The 17,506-nt window shown below is 46.2% G+C and overlaps 1 protein-coding gene across 2 annotated transcripts in view; it reads right to left on the reverse strand.

Moving 5' to 3' along the window:
• SLCO2A1 (solute carrier organic anion transporter family member 2A1) overlaps nt 1-17,506 on the reverse strand; it is a 127,673-nt gene that overhangs the window by 100,343 nt on the left and 9,824 nt on the right. The window contains exon 2 of one of the 2 annotated variants that reach the window (XM_029615267.1): nt 3,131-3,246. The exons of the other annotated variant lie outside the window; for it this stretch is intronic. The gene's annotated coding sequence lies outside the window, so the exon portion shown is untranslated. The remainder of the gene's footprint in view (nt 1-3,130; nt 3,247-17,506) is intronic. 2 annotated transcript variants of the gene reach the window in all.

A 17,506-nucleotide genomic window follows, 5' to 3' on the forward strand; every position in this document is an offset into this window, starting at 1 on the left:
TTACCCCGACAGGCAAGGTCTTCAGCAGTGATGCAAGAGAGAGAGATAACTTTATTGTACAGCAACAATCTTGTAGAGCAAGCAGACGAGGCTGGAATCAGCTGATCAGTCCTGTAGAACTCCGCAGCGCGGAGAGTCCCGATGAATACCTTATCTAGGCTGGCTTGGGTGAATACCTTATCTAGGCTGGCTTGGGTGAATACCTAATCTAGGCTGGCTTGGGTAAATACCTTATCTAGGCTGGCTTGGGTGAATACCTTATCTAGGCTGGCTTGGGTGAATACCTTATCTAGGCTGGCTTGGGTGAATACCTTATCTAGGCTGGCTTGGGTAAATACCTTATCTAGGCTGGCTTGGGTGAATACCTTATCTAGGCTGGCTTGGGTGAATACCTAATCTAGGCTGGCTTGGGTGAATAACTTATCTAGGCTGGCTTGGGTAAATACCTTATCTAGGCTGGCTTGGGTGAATACCTTATCTAGGCTGGCTTGGGTGAATACCTTATCTAGGCTGGCTTGGGTAAATACCTTATCTAGGCTGGCTTGGGTAAATACCTTATCTAGGCTGGCTTGGGTGAATAACTTATCTAGGCTGGCTTGGGTGAATACCTTATCTAGGCTGGCTTGGGTGAATACCTTATCTAGGCTGGCTTGGGTAAATACCTTATCTAGGCTGGCTTGGGTAAATACCTTATCTAGGCTGGCTTGGGTGAATAACTTATCTAGGCTGGCTTGGGTGAATACCTTATCTAGGCTGGCTTGGGTAAATACCTTATCTAGGCTGGCTTGGGTGAATAACTTATCTAGGCTGGCTTGGGTAAATACCTTATCTAGGCTGGCCTGGGTGAATACCTTATCTAGGCTGGCCTGGGTGAATACCTTATCTAGGCTGGCTTGGGTAAATACCTTATCTAGGCTGGCTTGGGTAAATACCTTATCTAGGCTGGCTTGGGTGAATAACTTATCTAGGCTGGCTTGGGTGAATAACTTATCTAGGCTGGCTTGGGTAAATACCTTATCTAGGCTGGCTTGGGTGAATACCTTATCTAGGCTGGCCTGGGTGAATACCTTATCTAGGCTGGCTTGGGTGAATACCTTATCTAGGCTGGCTTGGGTGAATACCTTATCTAGGCTGGCCTGGGTGAATACCTTATCTAGGCTGGCTTGGGTGAATACCTTATCTAGGCTGGCTTGGGTAAATACCTTATCTAGGCTGGCCTGGGTGAATAACTTATCTAGGCTGGCCTGGGTGAATAACTTATCTAGGCCTGCTTGGGTGAATACCTTATCTAGGCTGGCTTGGGTGAATACCTTATCTAGGCTGGCTTGGGTGAATACCTTATCTAGGCTGGCCTGGGTGAATAACTTATCTAGGCCTGCTTGGGTGAATACCTTATCTAGGCTGGCTTGGGTGAATACCTTATCTAGGCTGGCTTGGGTGAATACCTTATCTAGGCTGGCTTGTGCTGGCTATCCCAGTAGTGGTCCACAGCGCGGGGTAGGCTGGAAGCTGCTGGTAGAACGCACAAGACACGATGGATCCGGTAGTGGTCCACAAGCGGGGTTTCCCGAGAATCCGTGCCACAAAGGTATAGTACTTATTTCTTTATTTTTATTTATTTAAATAAACAAGCTTTTTTTTTTTTTTTTTTTATAGTACTCACACCGAGAAGGTGGAGGCAGAGGTAGCAAAGCCCCGAGGATGACTGGAGCAGGATCAGCAGGAGTAGATGAGGTCGATGATGCAGGCACTCACTGAAATGAGAGTTGGCTCTCCGAGGAGCGGATACCCTGAGTGTGGCAAGGCCCCCGAGGAGCGGGTACCCAGGTCACCCAGTAATCAGTGAGGAAGCCCCAAGGTAGCGGAAGTGGCAGGACGAGATTCCTTGCTAACTCGTAGCTCAGATGGTCGGTTGGGTTTAAGTATCGTGAGCGGGTGACGTCATGCGGTGGGGACGCCCCCGAGGTTCCCGCCATGACGTAGTTAAAAGGATGGCAGGAGCGCGCGCGTGCCTAAGTGACCCCGCATGAAAGATGGCTGCCGGGAACGCCACGAGGGCCGGCGTGTGGAAGCGGAGGCCACCATTCTGCCCAGACTTGGAGCTGTGTAGAGAAAGGAGGTGAGCAGCATAGGTCACAGCCACCTGCAACCAAGGGGGCACAACACAGACTCCATAAATCCCTCACTGATTGTTATTTCTAATGCACCCTCAATGACAAACGGATCTGCACTATGAAGTGAGGTAAATAAAGCAAATAAACCTGCTTGTGTGTCCATTTAGTGACTGGGAAAGTCAGATTCAGACAAACACCTCGCTTCCAATGGTCTCTCAGAGAGCTCAAGTGTTTTTCCCAAGTACAGAGAGTCAGGGGCAGAGAAGAGTCTATTTCTTCTCCTAAGTCGCAGGCCAACCCTCCGCCAGGCTGACGGGTACTTCCCCTGCAGAGCCTCCATTAAATGGAGATGGGACCAAGACAGGAAGGATGGATAGATGGGGGCCAGTGGTCCAGCTGGAACTGTACTATGCCGAGCTCAGCACAGGTCTCTCCCTTCCTGGCTGCTTCTAGCCAGGAGGGGCTGCACATTTCCTATGGGTGGCCTTGGGTGAAGGTCATCACCCCTCCCTGCACGCACAAACACAGAATCCCTCTCTAATCACCTTGACATTTCCCTCACAGAGACGAGGAGACACCTCCCTCTGCTACGGGCTGTTTATACAGAGCTCCCTTGACTCTTGTCCAAGGTGCATTCAACTTTTAAAAGGAAGCGTCAGCCAGCGCCCCAGGCAGATGTTTCACAGATTACCCTGCTGCTGCATCATTTCCAGGAGGCAGCCTCAGAACAGGGAGCAGGAGAAAGGAGCGGTTGTCCCAGGTACACTCCCGCATGCTCTGGAGCGACTGTCCCGGGTACCTCCTGCAGGCTGCGCACACACTGGAGCACGCGCCCTAGTTAGTCTCCCACATGCCCCACACGCTCTGCAGCAGTTGCCCCAGGTACGCCAGCAAAGGCTTTAGAGGATTTGATAGATACAACTGAAAGAGACAGAAGAGGCAATTGCAGAATGTCTGTCCCTCCCAAGCTCACCAAGCAAACCTCTCTCAACTGAAGTCCAGTACTAGTTTTCTACCTCAAATCCTCTGCATCCTGACTCCTCCAGTACTGGTTTTCTATAGGGATTCAGGCATGGGACACCCGGACAGTTGTGAGAAAGGCAGAATAATCTTGGTCAGAACATATGAAGCGCTGAAAAAAAAAAAAAAAGTGTGAAAAGTGGAATATAAAAATAAATAAAATTAAAAAAAAAACCCATGCATGAAGCCACACTCACAGGCAACTGATAACACTGAAAAGATGTTGATTTACCAAAGGAGTGCACACTGCGCTGATAACACTAGAAAAGCACCAATTTACCAAAGACGCACACACTGCAGCAGCAACAACACTGAAAGGGCGCTGATTTACCAGAGAAGCACACGCTGATGCAATTATACCGAAAGGGCGCTGATTTATCAGGTCAAATTCCCACCCCTCTAATACTTGCTGGGAGCTGCCTAGGAGTTTGCTCTGCGGCAGTGCTGCAGCTCCCTCACAATACACAGGGTGCCAGCGCCTTGCATACTGGTAGGCGACAGGTCACAGCTCCCTCACAATACACAGGGTGCCAGCGCCTTGCATACCGGTAGGCGACAGGTCACAGCTCCCTCACAATACACAGGGTGCCAGCGCCTTGCATACCGGTAGGCGACAGGTCACAGCTCCCTCACAATACACAGGGTGCCAGCGCCTTGCATACCGGTAGGCGACAGGTCACAGCTCCCTCACAATACACAGGGTGCCAGCGCCTTGCATACCAGTAGGCGGCAGGTCACAGCTCCCTCACAATACACAGGGTGCCAGCGCCTTGCATACCGGTAGGCGGCAGGTCACAGCTCCCTCACAATACACAGGGTGCCAGCGCCTTGCATACCGGTAGGCGACAGGTCACAGCTCCCTCACAATACACAGGGTGCCAGCGCCTTGCATACCGGTAGGCGACAGGTCACAGCTCCCTCACAATACACAGGGTGCCAGCGCTTTGCATATTACCGGTAGGCGACAGGTCACAGCTCCCTCACAATACACAGGGTGCCAGCGCCTTGCATACCGGTAAGCGACGGGTCACAGCTCCCTCACAATACACAGGGTGCCAGCGCCTTGCATACCGGTAGGCGACAGGTCACAGCTCCCTCACAATACACAGGGTGCCAGCGCTTTGCATATTACCGGTAGGCGACAGGTCACAGCTCCCTCACAATACACAGGGTGCCAGCGCCTTGCATACCGGTAGGCGACAGGTCACAGCTCCCTCACAATACACAGGGTGCCAGCGCCTTGCATACCGGTAGGCGACAGGTCACAGCTCCCTCACAATACACAGGGTGCCAGCGCCTTGCATACCGGTAGGCGACAGGTCACAGCTCCCTCACAATACACAGGGTGCCAGCGCCTTGCATACCGGTAGGCGACAGGTCACAGCTCCCTCACAATACACAGGGTGCCAGCGCCTTGCATACCGGTAGGCGACAGGTCACAGCTCCCTCACAATACACAGGGTGCCAGCGCCTTGCATACCGGTAGGCGACAGGTCACAGCTCCCTCACAATACACAGGGTGCCAGCGCCTTGCATACCGGTAGGCGACAGGTCACAGCTCCCTCACAATACACAGGGTGCCAGCGCCTTGCATACCGGTAGGCGACAGGTCACAGCTCCCTCACAATACACAGGGTGCCAGCGCCTTGCATACCGGTAGGCGACAGGTCACAGCTCCCTCACAATACACAGGGTGCCAGCGCCTTGCATACCGGTAGGCGACAGGTCACAGCTCCCTCACAATACACAGGGTGCCAGCGCTTTGCATATTACCGGTAGGCGACAGGTCACAGCTCCCTCACAATACACAGGGTGCCAGCGCTTTGCATATTACCGGTAGGTGACAGGTCACAGCTCCCTCACAATACACAGGGTGCCAGCGCTTTGCATATTACCGGTAGGCGACAGGTCACAGCTCCCTCACAATACACAGGGTGCCAGCGCTTTGCATACCGGTAGGCGACAGGTCACAGCTCCCTCACAATACACAGGGTGCCAGTGCTTTGCATATTACCAGTAGGCGACAGGTCACAGCTCCCTCACAATACACAGGGTGCCAGCGCTTTGCATATTACCGGTAGGCGACAGGTCACAGCTCCCTCACAATACACAGGGTGCCAGCGCTTTGCATATTACCAGTAGGCGACAGGTCACAGCTCCCTCACAATACACAGGGTGCCAGCGCTTTGCATATTACCGGTAGGCGACAGGTCACAGCTCCCTCACAATACACAGGGTGCCAGCGCCTTGCATATTACCGGTAGGCGACAGGTCACAGCTCCCTCACAATACACAGGGTGCCAGCGCCTTGCATACCGGTAGGCGACAGGTCACTGTCCTCAACAATCCCACAGAGAGCATGCGGCTCGCAGGGCAATGTCCCCAACTGTACTGGATTTCCTCTCCATAAGAGGGAATGCTTCCAGTGTCGCCAGGCTTTCACCGGCCTTAAAATGCTGCTAATTTAAGCCTTCGCTGTCAAGAGAAATTATTCAGCACACATCAGAAGAAACAGAAAAAAATAATCCACTAGAGACCTACACAGTCTTCGCCAGGGCTGGTGGGTTTACCAGCACCTCTTCAGCCTTCCTGACTGACAGGCCGCTGCAATTACGCGTGCCCCCAGCCCGGCGCACAGCTTCCCTCACAGCTGGATGCGCGTTTTGGGCGCACGGTCATAGCATCTGATGCAGTTCAGGAGATTAGTGCGTCCCATAACGCGCATCCTAAGCAAAACACATCGGATAGTGACCGTAGCATTTACATTCTGTGCAAATGAAGGCTCTGGCTATTATCCTCCGATGCGGGAAACATATCGGATAGTGACTGTAGCATTTAAATTCCGTGCAAATGAAGGCACTGGCTATTATCCTCCGATGCGGGAAACATATCGGATAGTGACTGTAGCATTTAAATTCCGTGTACATGAAGGCACTGGCTATTATCCTCCGATGCGGGAAACATATCGGATAGTGAATGTAGCATTTAAATTCCGTGTACATGAAGGCACTGGCTATTATCCTCCGATGCGGGAAACATATCGGATAGTGACTGTAGCATTTAAATTCCGTGCAAATGAAGGCACTGGCTATTATCCTCCGATGCGGGAAACATATCGGATAGTGACCGTAGCATTTAAATTCCGTGCAAATGAAGGCACTGGCTATTATCCTCCGATGCGGGAAACATATCGGATAGTGACTGTAGCATTTAAATTCCGTGCAAATGAAGGCACTGGCTATTATCCTCCGATGCGGGAAACATATCGGATAGTGACCGTAGCATTTAAATTCCGTGCAAATGAAGGCCCTGGCTATTATCCTCCGATGCGGGAAACATATCGGATAGTGACTGTAGCATTTAAATTCCGTGTACATGAAGGCACTGGCTATTATCCTCCGATGCGGGAAACACATCGGATAGTGACCGTGGCATTTAAATTCCGTGTACATGAAGGCACTGGCTATTATCCTCCGATGCGGGAAACATATCGGATAGTGACTGTAGCATGTGAATTCCGTGTACATGAAGGCACTGGCTATTATCCTCCGATGCGGGAAACATATCGGATAGTGACCGTAGCATTTAAATTCCGTGTACATGAAGGCACTGGCTATTATCCTCCGATGCGGGAAACATATCGGATAGTGACTGTAGCATGTGAATTCCGTGCAAATGAAGGCACTGGCTATTATCCTCCGATGAGGGAAACATATCGGATAGTGAATGTAGCATGTAAATTCCGTGCAAATGAAGGCTCTGGCTATTATCCTCCGAGGCGGGAAACATATCGGATAGTGAATGTAGCATGTAAATTCCGTGCAAATGAAGGCACTGGCTATTATCCTCCGATGCGGGAAACATATCGGATAGTGACTGTAGCATTTAAATTCCGTGCAAATGAAGGCACTGGCTATTATCCTCCGATGCGGGAAACATATCGGATAGTGACCGTAGCATTTAAATTCCGTGCAAATGAAGGCCCTGGCTATTATCCTCCGATGCGGGAAACATATCGGATAGTGACTGTAGCATTTAAATTCCGTGTACATGAAGGCACTGGCTATTATCCTCCGATGCGGGAAACACATCGGATAGTGACCGTGGCATTTAAATTCCGTGTACATGAAGGCACTGGCTATTATCCTCCGATGCGGGAAACATATCGGATAGTGACCGTAGCATTTAAATTCCGTGCAAATGAAGGCACTGGCTATTATCCTCCGATGCGGGAAACATATCGGATAGTGACTGTAGCATTTAAATTCCGTGTACATGAAGGCACTGGCTATTATCCTCCGATGCGGGAAACATATCGGATAGTGACCGTAGCATTTAAATTCCGTGCAAATGAAGGCACTGGCTATTATCCTCCGATGCGGGAAACATATCGGATAGTGACCGTGGCATTTAAATTCCGTGCAAATGAAGGCACTGGCTATTATCCTCCGATGCGGGAAACATATCGGATAGTGACCGTAGCATTTAAATTCCGTGTACATGAAGGCACTGGCTATTATCCTCCGATGCGGGAAACATATCGGATAGTGACCGTAGCATTTAAATTCCGGGCAAATGAAGGCACTGGCTATTATCCTCCGATGCGGGAAACATATCGGATAGTGACCGTAGCATTTAAATTCCGTGTACATGAAGGCACTGGCTATTATCCTCCAATGCGGGAAACATATCAGATAGTGAATGTAGCATGTAAATTCCGTGCAAATGAAGGCACTGGCTATTATCCTCCGATGAGGGAAACATATCGGATAGTGACCGTAGCATTTAAATTCCGTGCAAATGAAGGCACTGGCTATTATCCTCCGATGAGGGAAACATATCGGATAGTGACCGTAGCATTTAAATTCCGTGTACATGAAGGCTCTGGCTATTATCGTCCGAGGCGGGAAAGTGCCACCAAGGACTGGGCACCCAACACACATTTTTTCTATGCTGGAAAATTTACTCCTTCTCCGGAGGTGGAGTAAAGTTTGCTCGCAGTCTAGGGCTCATGAGAAACATAAAAAACTGTGGTCCTCTGTGTTGCGATAAATGTGCCTTTTGTAGGGTAGGGTGGTTTAGAGAGATTAGTATAATATTTAGTTACTTGTGGTTAAAACAAAAATTTAAAAAAAATGTATGTAGGGGTTAGTGGAGCAGAGATGTTGATTAGCTAAAAGACATCTTAAAAAATCATGGGCGATTCCTTTCCGTTTGGTAAGCAACCCACGTTGCAGATTTCTGTAGCTTCATGGAAGCGATGCACTTTTGCTAGGAATGCACAATTTAGATGTCCAAGTGCCCCATACAATATACTTTTCAGAGCCAGAAACGCAAATTTCTCCCTAGCGCGCACCCTTTTTGTACGCTGCTTTGATTTCATTCTCATTAGAATATTGCACCGGGCACGAGGGTCGAGGATGTGCATGCATTAGGAAAACAGGCTCTCAACACGGGCGCCTGATCTCTGCTCGCATCGTATTGCATCGGCCTGTCAATTGTTAGTCATTAATATTAAAAACCCCCAATGCTAACCCTGAGCAGTTAAGTCATTCCTGCAGCAGGAAGTCTGTAGCCGCCCTGCCAGCTTGGTAAACTCACTTTCCTAGGTACAGCCCAGGCTGCACGGATGAAGTTGCTGCACTACATGGCAGCAAACGTTGGTTCCATTCCCCGCTCACTCCTACAACTGCTCCTCGCTCTGATCAGGGTTGAGAGAGCAGTACTATGGTGCAATGACCAATTCACCAAGCACTGCAAGCCTTCACCCTCCCCAATCATATAGTATTCGGGCTAGCTTGGATGGGGGCATCCACAGATTTCCTGCATCTGCCTCTTACTTATTTATTTATCTAACAGGAGCATTACGGTATTTCTTCCTAGAATAGGGAAGGAAGCTGATTAGGTCCTGCTTTTTGAGCAACACCTAATGGCTGGTCAGCGAGTTGCACCAGAAGTGACTCTTGAGATCAGCATTCTGCCAGAAGTGGGAGCAACTGAACTGGGTTGAAGCAGCAGCAAGATTATTAATGTCAAAGAGTCGGTGATCAGGTCACCCCCATTTTAAGAGTGACACTGGAGAAAAAAAGAGTCAAGTTCAAGCTCCTTGCATTGTTTTTCTTTTTTATTTAAATGCGGTAGATCCAACCTACTGAGAAATTTGCTGCAGCGCTTTGAGCCATTAAGGTTTACCTAGGTCCTCCCAGCAGAGCGTTTTGGTTCTCTGCACCATCTCTATGGAATTCAATGCCATTAGAGGCAAGGCAGGACAATGTGCTCTCTCTCCTCCGGAAAACGGTTAAGACCTGGCTACTTAGCCAGCCATTTTAGGTGGAGCTGTGTGACTTATTATTGGGATAACTGGGTCAATATTGACCTTGGATCTGTTTTACTATTTTACGCTTGTGTGTTCCAGTGTTATGCGTTGTTAATAAAAATGATGTAGCTGTATTGGATTTTCTTGCTATAACCCGCTGTGGGCTTAATTTGTAAAAGCAGGATATCCACGCCCCCTAAATAAACTAACAGGGCAAATATTGGAAATCTGAGAAGCGCCTGGGGGAAGAGTGTAGGAAGCAGGCCCTATTATAGGGGGGCAGGTTTATTTATTTACTTAGGCTTAATTACTTGTTGAATTCTACCTGGCTCTTGGACAACGGCATGCCCCCTCATTCCTGGCCTGGAATTCATATTACAAAGCCTTCTTAGACCATCCTCAGCCATGGCGACTCGTTATCAGATAGAAAACTCCCTGCAGAAAAGAAGTTATCACGTGGTGTCTGTATTTCTGCAGCAGGGACGATGCTCTCTCCCTCAGTGTGTGACCACACTTGTCTTCCTCCTGGACATGCCACTGACGGTGCCTTCTCACCACAGCTGGCATTTAAGCTCCAATGGGGCACACCAAGAATTAGATTTGTAAAAAGGTTCAAATAATCAGCCAAAGGAAGGCAATTTAGTAGAATGCACTCACTCTAGCATAAAGCGGCTTTCGTTGCTGTATTCAAAGGTTGAATACATATGTTTTGTTTGTATGAATGTTCATATATCATATTTATTTATTTTATGTTATTTATTTAGACATTTTATATACTGTTGTTCCATGTAATGATCACAATATATATCAGCAAATAGAGACGGGTTACGGAGGTAGTATTCATAAACGGGCATTAATATCTATCAAATGAAATGTTTCAATACATATTAACTAATGATCTAGGTCACACGATGATAAGTACAGAAAATAAATTAAAATAAATTTCACATATTAGTCGGTACTTTGAGCTTTTTACAATCTCTCATTAAGTTTGTTCCTCATGCATCAAATAATCTCTCTTGTCCTTGCTATTGTAGATCTCTACATTCTGATGTTTCTAAGTTAGGTTGTATGCATTTTTGAAAAGCCATGTTTTTAGCTCACATTTAAATCTCTTTCCATCTGATATCTCATGTAGGGAATTCCAAACTTTTGGATCCGCTATGGAAAACACACGATCCCTTATATGCTTCAGGTATGTGCTCCGTATTGTGGGGACAGTCAGTAGTCCTTTATTTTGAGATCTTAGTGTTCGCTGCGGAGTGTATGGTTGCAATGACACACCTATCACACCAGTGTTACTCGAATGAATGATTTTGAATGTTAATGTTAATACTTTAAAATAGATTAGGGATTGTACTGGCAGCCAGTGCAGTGAAATCAGCAAGGGTGTAATGTGATCAAATTTCCTAGTTCTTAATAAAAATGTCTTGCTAAGATATTTTGTACTACTTGTAATGGTTTTAAGAGACATACAGGAGGACTGAGAAATAAGGAGTTACAGTAATCGAGATTTGAGAAAATTAGAGTTTACATACAGTTCGGAAGTCGTTGAAAGTTAATAAAAGTTTCAGCCGATGTAATGTACATAACTTGGCATAACCTGCCTCGATTAATTTATTGATATATGTTTTCATAGTAAGATTCTCATCTAGCTGGATACCTAAATCCCATACTTGATTTGAGGGAGTAATTTGAAAATTACCCAGGTCCAGAACCAGTGGTTTAGCTATGAAGAGTTTCTGCTTAACCTTTATATTGTTCCACAAATGTGTCAGTCCCTGTGTGTGCGCATGTTCATGTTGCTCTCAAAGTTTGGAAATATATGAACATGCACGCACGCAGACCAATGTGTCATTACATTCAAAGCTTGAGGATACACAACAATAGTGAGAATTAAAAAGGACAGGCACAGGGAAGAAAAGATCAGAAGGAAACACCTCTCTCAAACAAACGCTGCTATTCGATATTCACCATAGGAGAGCACGATGGACCACAGACAAAACGGTAAGGTCATAAGGGACTGTGGGATGAACATATTGACTGAGGAGGTAATATTCAATGAACAGGCACAACTGAAAGTACATGGGACTTGGTAAAATACATCCCAAAATATTGAACAAGCCACAGCAGATGCTGCCTGGATCTCTCAGAGATCTGTGCAACTTATCACTTTGTAAAATGAGAAGTTCTAAGAGAACAGAGCAGAGCAGTTGTGGTTCCATTCTACAGCTGTGGAAAAACAGGAAGGAAATGAAGAACTACAGAACTGATAGTTTAACATCTATGGTGGGCAAGGTAATGGATGCACCACCCAAAGATAGAATAATTAAATATCTTGAAATCAGTGGATTAGAGAATCAAAGGCAATATGGTTTCACAAGAGGGAAATCTTGCAAACTTGATTGATTTATTTAATGAAATAGTGACCAGAGTGGTAGATCAGGGGGCTGTAGATGTAGCCTAGCTAGATTTAAATTTGTCTTTGACACTATTTCACAGACAGGTGGAAGAAAAATTAAAACTAAGTGATCTGGTCAAAGAAAGGTCCACTCTGGTGTAGGAAATGTGACCAGTGGAGTGCCACAGTGAACAGTACTATATGATCAACTGGAAGAGAACAGACATGCTAGAAGGGGTAAATATAATGAAAGATGACTAAAAATTTGGTAAAGTAGTGAAAGGTATAGCAACCATGCATTAAAAAACAAAAAAAGCAAAATCATGCATTTAGGATGCAGAAATCTAAGGGTTGGGTGTGCTACCTAAAGAGGACTGGGAACTGCACCCTATACACAGAGAAAATGAAGAGGTTAAAGAAATACTGTCTAGGGCAGGGTTTCCCAAACCTCTCCTGGGGACCCCACAGCCTGGCAAGTTTTGAGGATATCCACCATGAATATGCACGAGATAAATTTGCATACATCGAGTCTTCGTGTTATGCAAATTTATCTCATGCATATTCGTGCTGGATATCCTGAAAACCCGACAGACTGTGGGGTCCCCGGGACAGGTTTGGGAAGCCCTGCTCTAGGAGAAAGAAGGAAAGAGGAGATATGATACAAACATTCAAATATCTTGCAAGAAAAATGGGCCATCACATGAAAACGAAGGGAGGGAAGTTAAAAACGAATGTGAGAAAGTAGTTTTTCACTGAGAGTGCAGTGGACAATCACATTGATTTACTTTTAATAATAATCAAACCAACAAATAATAATAAATAATGGACACCTAAAGAGGCTTCCAGCAGAGGATAACAGGTAACAGAATGGAGACAGAATGTAGGTGCATGGGATAGACCCAAAGGGGTCTTTGCCATGGAGGGAAGGAGGAGCCCACAGAATAAGTACAGAAGTCAATTTTTAAAGCAGCGCGCACACACGGATGCGTCAATTTTATAACATGCGTGCCAGCCGGCTGCCGGCGCACACTTCCCTGGGACAGTGTCGAATGGCGCCGCCCCGCCCTGCCCAGACCCCGCCCCCGGCCAGCCCCTTGTGCGCGTACCGGGGTTTACGCGTGTGGCCGGGCCTTGCACGCGCCGCACGCATTTTATAACGGGCCCCCAGGGATTTACACGCGTGTAGCTGGGCTCCTTATAAAAATGCGTGTCGCCTGCGCAAGGCCCGGCCACGCGCATAAACCCCGGTATCTGTGGTCGCAGCCCTTTGAAAATTTACTTCCGATAGACAGAATGGGCGGGGCCCTTTTAAGTTGCTATGTTCTGTGTTTCTACACATTGTCCTATGCACACGTGGTGTTCATGTATCACATTCAAAGGCCGGGCATGGCCCCAGAAACTTTGCCACGGCAACCCCAGGATTTTCATGCCCTGATGCAGCCACTTAAACAGTTGTTCCCTTCCGGTCAGCAACACGTGACTCTCAGCGAATTTGAGAAACATGCTGCCCAAACTCCCATACTAGACTTTCCATCTCGCAAGACTCGAGACCATTAGGTCAGCGTGGGACGTGATTCAAACTCACAGAACCGAGCGCCCACCAGCAGGAAAGAACTGCTCCGGTGACAGCAGCCAGAGGGGTGCTTAGCTGGCCTCGCATTACTACTCACTCAAGCTAGCTGGAGGGCTGGGATCATCGGAGCTGGGTGAAGGGCGGAGGGAGACGCTTGGCTGGGGAGTGACTGAGTGGGGGGGGGGGGGGGGGTGACTGACGGGAGGCTCTCTAGGGAGGTAGGGGAGGGTTGAAAGAGGGAGCCAGCTGGGGACAAAGGGGCTTGAGAGACAGCTGGGGGCAGGGATGGGAAAGAGAGCAACTGGACGAGCAGAGTTGAGAGAGACAGGGAGACCGGTAAGGGCAGGATGGGGGACATGAGAGAGAGAGGCTACTTAGAACCCTCATTAAGGGCCTAGTTTACTTATCTTTTTTCTCCCATAAACCCAGAACAGGAAAACAGCCTTAGAAAATAAGGTACAATTTGGCAAGACCTAGTGCGGAGTTTCCCAGCCCTCTCTCCTGGAGGCATAGCTAACCAGTCAGGTTTTCAGGAGATCCAAAACGCAGTAGTAGCCCGTATGCCTACTTGCAACAAATCTTATGAACATATCTCCCCAGTTTTACAATCACTTCACTGGTTACCCATCCAATGGCGTATTCAATACAAACGAGCCATTCTTGTATACAATCTGTTCAAGAATATTAACTCCCCCTGGATCAGCTTATATTCCTTCACCAAACCTCAGATCTTCCAAACACTATTTACTAGACATCTCTTCTTCTTGACACACATGATTGTCAGTAACGTGACCGGGCTTTTTCTATAGCCGGGCCATGCCCTGGAATTCTCTCCCTCTGTCATTACATTCTTTAAGTTCAAGAAAGACCTTAACACACACTTTTTTTCCTAAAGAGGCTTTCTCTGCAATTTCATACCTCCCAGACCTCTCTCTGGCGTGGACCTTCAAGGCCATCTACCATATCCTTGACTTCCAGCACACCAGCACTGTTATATCCCTCACATGGCATCCTACACAGCCTCCTTTCCAGCTTCAAGTACCAACGCTTACAATTTTACCTTGATCTTTCCCTGTTCCAGGCTCTTTCTGATGTACTTTTTTTTTTTTTTAAAGCATTTTTTATGTTCCTGCATATTTTTTATTTTTAACATTACTGTTTTTGGTTTGATGTTGCTTTATGCTGATGTCCGATTCTAATTATGTATGTTACATCTCTACCCTGTCCCTAACTTGGTAGGATCATGGGTAAGAAATGCCTTTTAAATAAATTAATTAATATCCATAAAGAATATGCATGAGATATATTTGCAAACACTGGACACCCAAGGTATGCAAATTATCTCATGCAGATTCAATGTGACAATCCTGAAAACATGTTTTCCAACCCTCCAGGAGAGGGTTGGAAAACACTGGCCTAGTGCATATCATGGCTGCAATGCCTGAGCTTCCAAACTTCAATTCTGCAGTCGCTCTGGACTCAGTTCTATTTTTCTAACTAGTGTAGCAACCACATTCGAAAACAGGGGAACAAAAGGCGAACAATTATAAAAAGCAATCTTCTGATCTTGTAGTGCAGAACTGCTGGGGTCTCTCTATCTGACTATTACATTGCTTCCTGCAGACACACCAGCTTGGAGGGGGTTGTCCTGCCAGTCTGCTTATCAACCCCGCCCATATTAAAGCCTACAAAAGGAAGAACCCCTTGAGTGAAAGAATATCCTCTAACAATATAAATAAGATCTCACTCCACAAAAAATATTAAAGATGCTTATCAGGTGACCGTCATTATAGGCACCAGGACTGCACATATGACTTGTGTCTTGTTCAATGTGTGCGAAGGTACAGTATAATCATCAGTCAGGAGGTGTTTATCACATATTTTTCTTTTCCACAAACTTATCGTGTCATTGTAATTTCAGCTTCATATGATACATTAGGCTCTATACTTATCATCAGGCACATAAGTGACATATTTGAAAAGACACACACTAAATGGCAGGCCACCGTCTGTGCTTCTTAAACTTTTTTTTTATGTCACTACGTGCTTGATATATCTTGTTGATTCTGGGAACCATGAAATTTGAGCAGTGATTAACATCTCCCCTGAAGAAGAAAGGTTCTTTCGAAACACTGCAATGTCGGGTTGGACACTTGCTCAACACCAGCGCTCACCGAGTCCTATGCTTCCTGCATGTTTAAAAGGATGAATGATTCAAACTGCATTTAAGAAAGGAACAGAGCGTAATGTATCATATGAAGCCGAAATTACAATGATACCATAAGTTTATGTGCAAAGGAAAAATATGCTTTAAAAATAATTTTGCTTTTCTTCACACTGTATCAAGCTCCTCCTGACTGATGATTATGCCTTTGCATATGTTGAACAAGTCCTTTCTTCAGTCCCGGTGCCTATTTGACGATCATCTAATAAGCATCTTTAATATTTTTTTGTGGAGTAAAATCAAATTGAAACCTCTGCAGTGTGGTCCATCACTCTGAAACAAATTAGAAGGTGCAATAAGCAGGGATGGGACAGTCACTTCGTGTCCAAATGAGGGGCGCGTCAGTCCAGCTAAAATTTCTAAGCCCTCACATGCTCTGAGCTGATGTGAACATGATATATCTCTGGGAGCTGGTAATAAAGCTCTTAATCAGCATGCTTCAGAAGGGTCAGTTCCTTATTTATTAATCTTATTTATTAATCTAGCATGCTTCAGAAGGGTCAGTTCCTTATTTATTAATCTTATTTATTAATCTAGCATGCTTCAGAAGGGTCAGTTCCTTATTTATTAATCTAGCATGCTTCAGAAGAGTCAGTTCCTTATTTATTAATCTTATTTATTAATCTAGCATGCTTCAGAAGGGTCAGTTCCTTATTTATTAATCTTATTTATTTATCTAGCATGCTTCAGAAGGGTCAGTTCCTTATTTATTAATCTAGCATGCTTCAGAAGGGTCAGTTCCTTTTTTATTGGTCAGAGGGTATCTCTCTCTCTCTCCTGAAAGCTCACTCTTACGGCAGCTCTGGAAACCGGGAATTGCAGTGGCAGCTCCCCACTGCCAGAACTTCTGCAGAGCTCGTGTATAAGTTGCTATGTTGCTTTCAGACCTGCCAAGCACTGGCACATAAGATCTGCCCCCAGGGATAAAATTCCTTTCAGTGAGCAATGTCAGCCAGCTTTGCATGAAGGCGGGATTGCTTCCTTTCTAGGTGGGGGTGAGGGTTGGAGGTTTCATCAACGGTGGACAGAGCTGTCAGTGTATTTACAGAAATAAGCGCACAGGACTGGGAACTCTGAGACCCTGACTCACTCTTTGTACAACAGTGAACAAATCCATGTAGGAAGAGAACAGAGATTGTAATCGCGTGGCTTCTCTAGACATCAAGCCTGCACCGTGAACTTCAGGAACACTGGCAGGAAGGGGGGAAGGAAAAGCAGAGACCACAAGTTACAGCATGTGGACCCCCTCCCCCCCCCCCCAAAAAAAATGATAGTGTGAGGGATAGAACAAGAGGCAAGTAATAGCACATATCAGTTATTATACACGTACATTGAAAAATTAAATTTACAGTACATACAATCTCTACCATTCTACTGTGAGAAAAAGAAGGAGCACGTGTGAGTTGTCTTTCTGGCAAAAGGATGAAGTACCAGCAGTGGCCAGTAGGTGCCAACATAACAGAGATTAATCAGAGGTTGCACTACTAACTGTGGCCACAGGGTGTCAGTACAACGGGAATAAAGGGAGAAGAGCTACTGCTGCAGCTGCGGGTTTCTACCCATGAAATATGTGATAGGCTCCATTAGTAATATAACAGTAACTTCTGTTAAGTTAAAATACTTGTCAAAAGAACTTAAAATTCAGGAAAGTCAAATCTGATATTTCAATTGACAATGTTTCCTTTATCTGATCATATTTTCTCTGACTGCTCCAAATTTCTTTTGCTCATTCTTTCATCCTCTTCCTCTGTTTCCCTGATACTATCTCCTCATCATCTCCATCTTTTTCTCCATCCTCATTAGCATCTCAGTATCTCTTCCTTTGCTCCCTTTTCTGTTTTGTTTTTTTTTTATCACA

The sequence above is a fragment of the Rhinatrema bivittatum genome, chromosome 9 (assembly GCF_901001135.1).
Source record: "Rhinatrema bivittatum chromosome 9, aRhiBiv1.1, whole genome shotgun sequence".
Lineage (NCBI taxonomy): Eukaryota > Metazoa > Chordata > Amphibia > Gymnophiona > Rhinatrematidae > Rhinatrema > Rhinatrema bivittatum.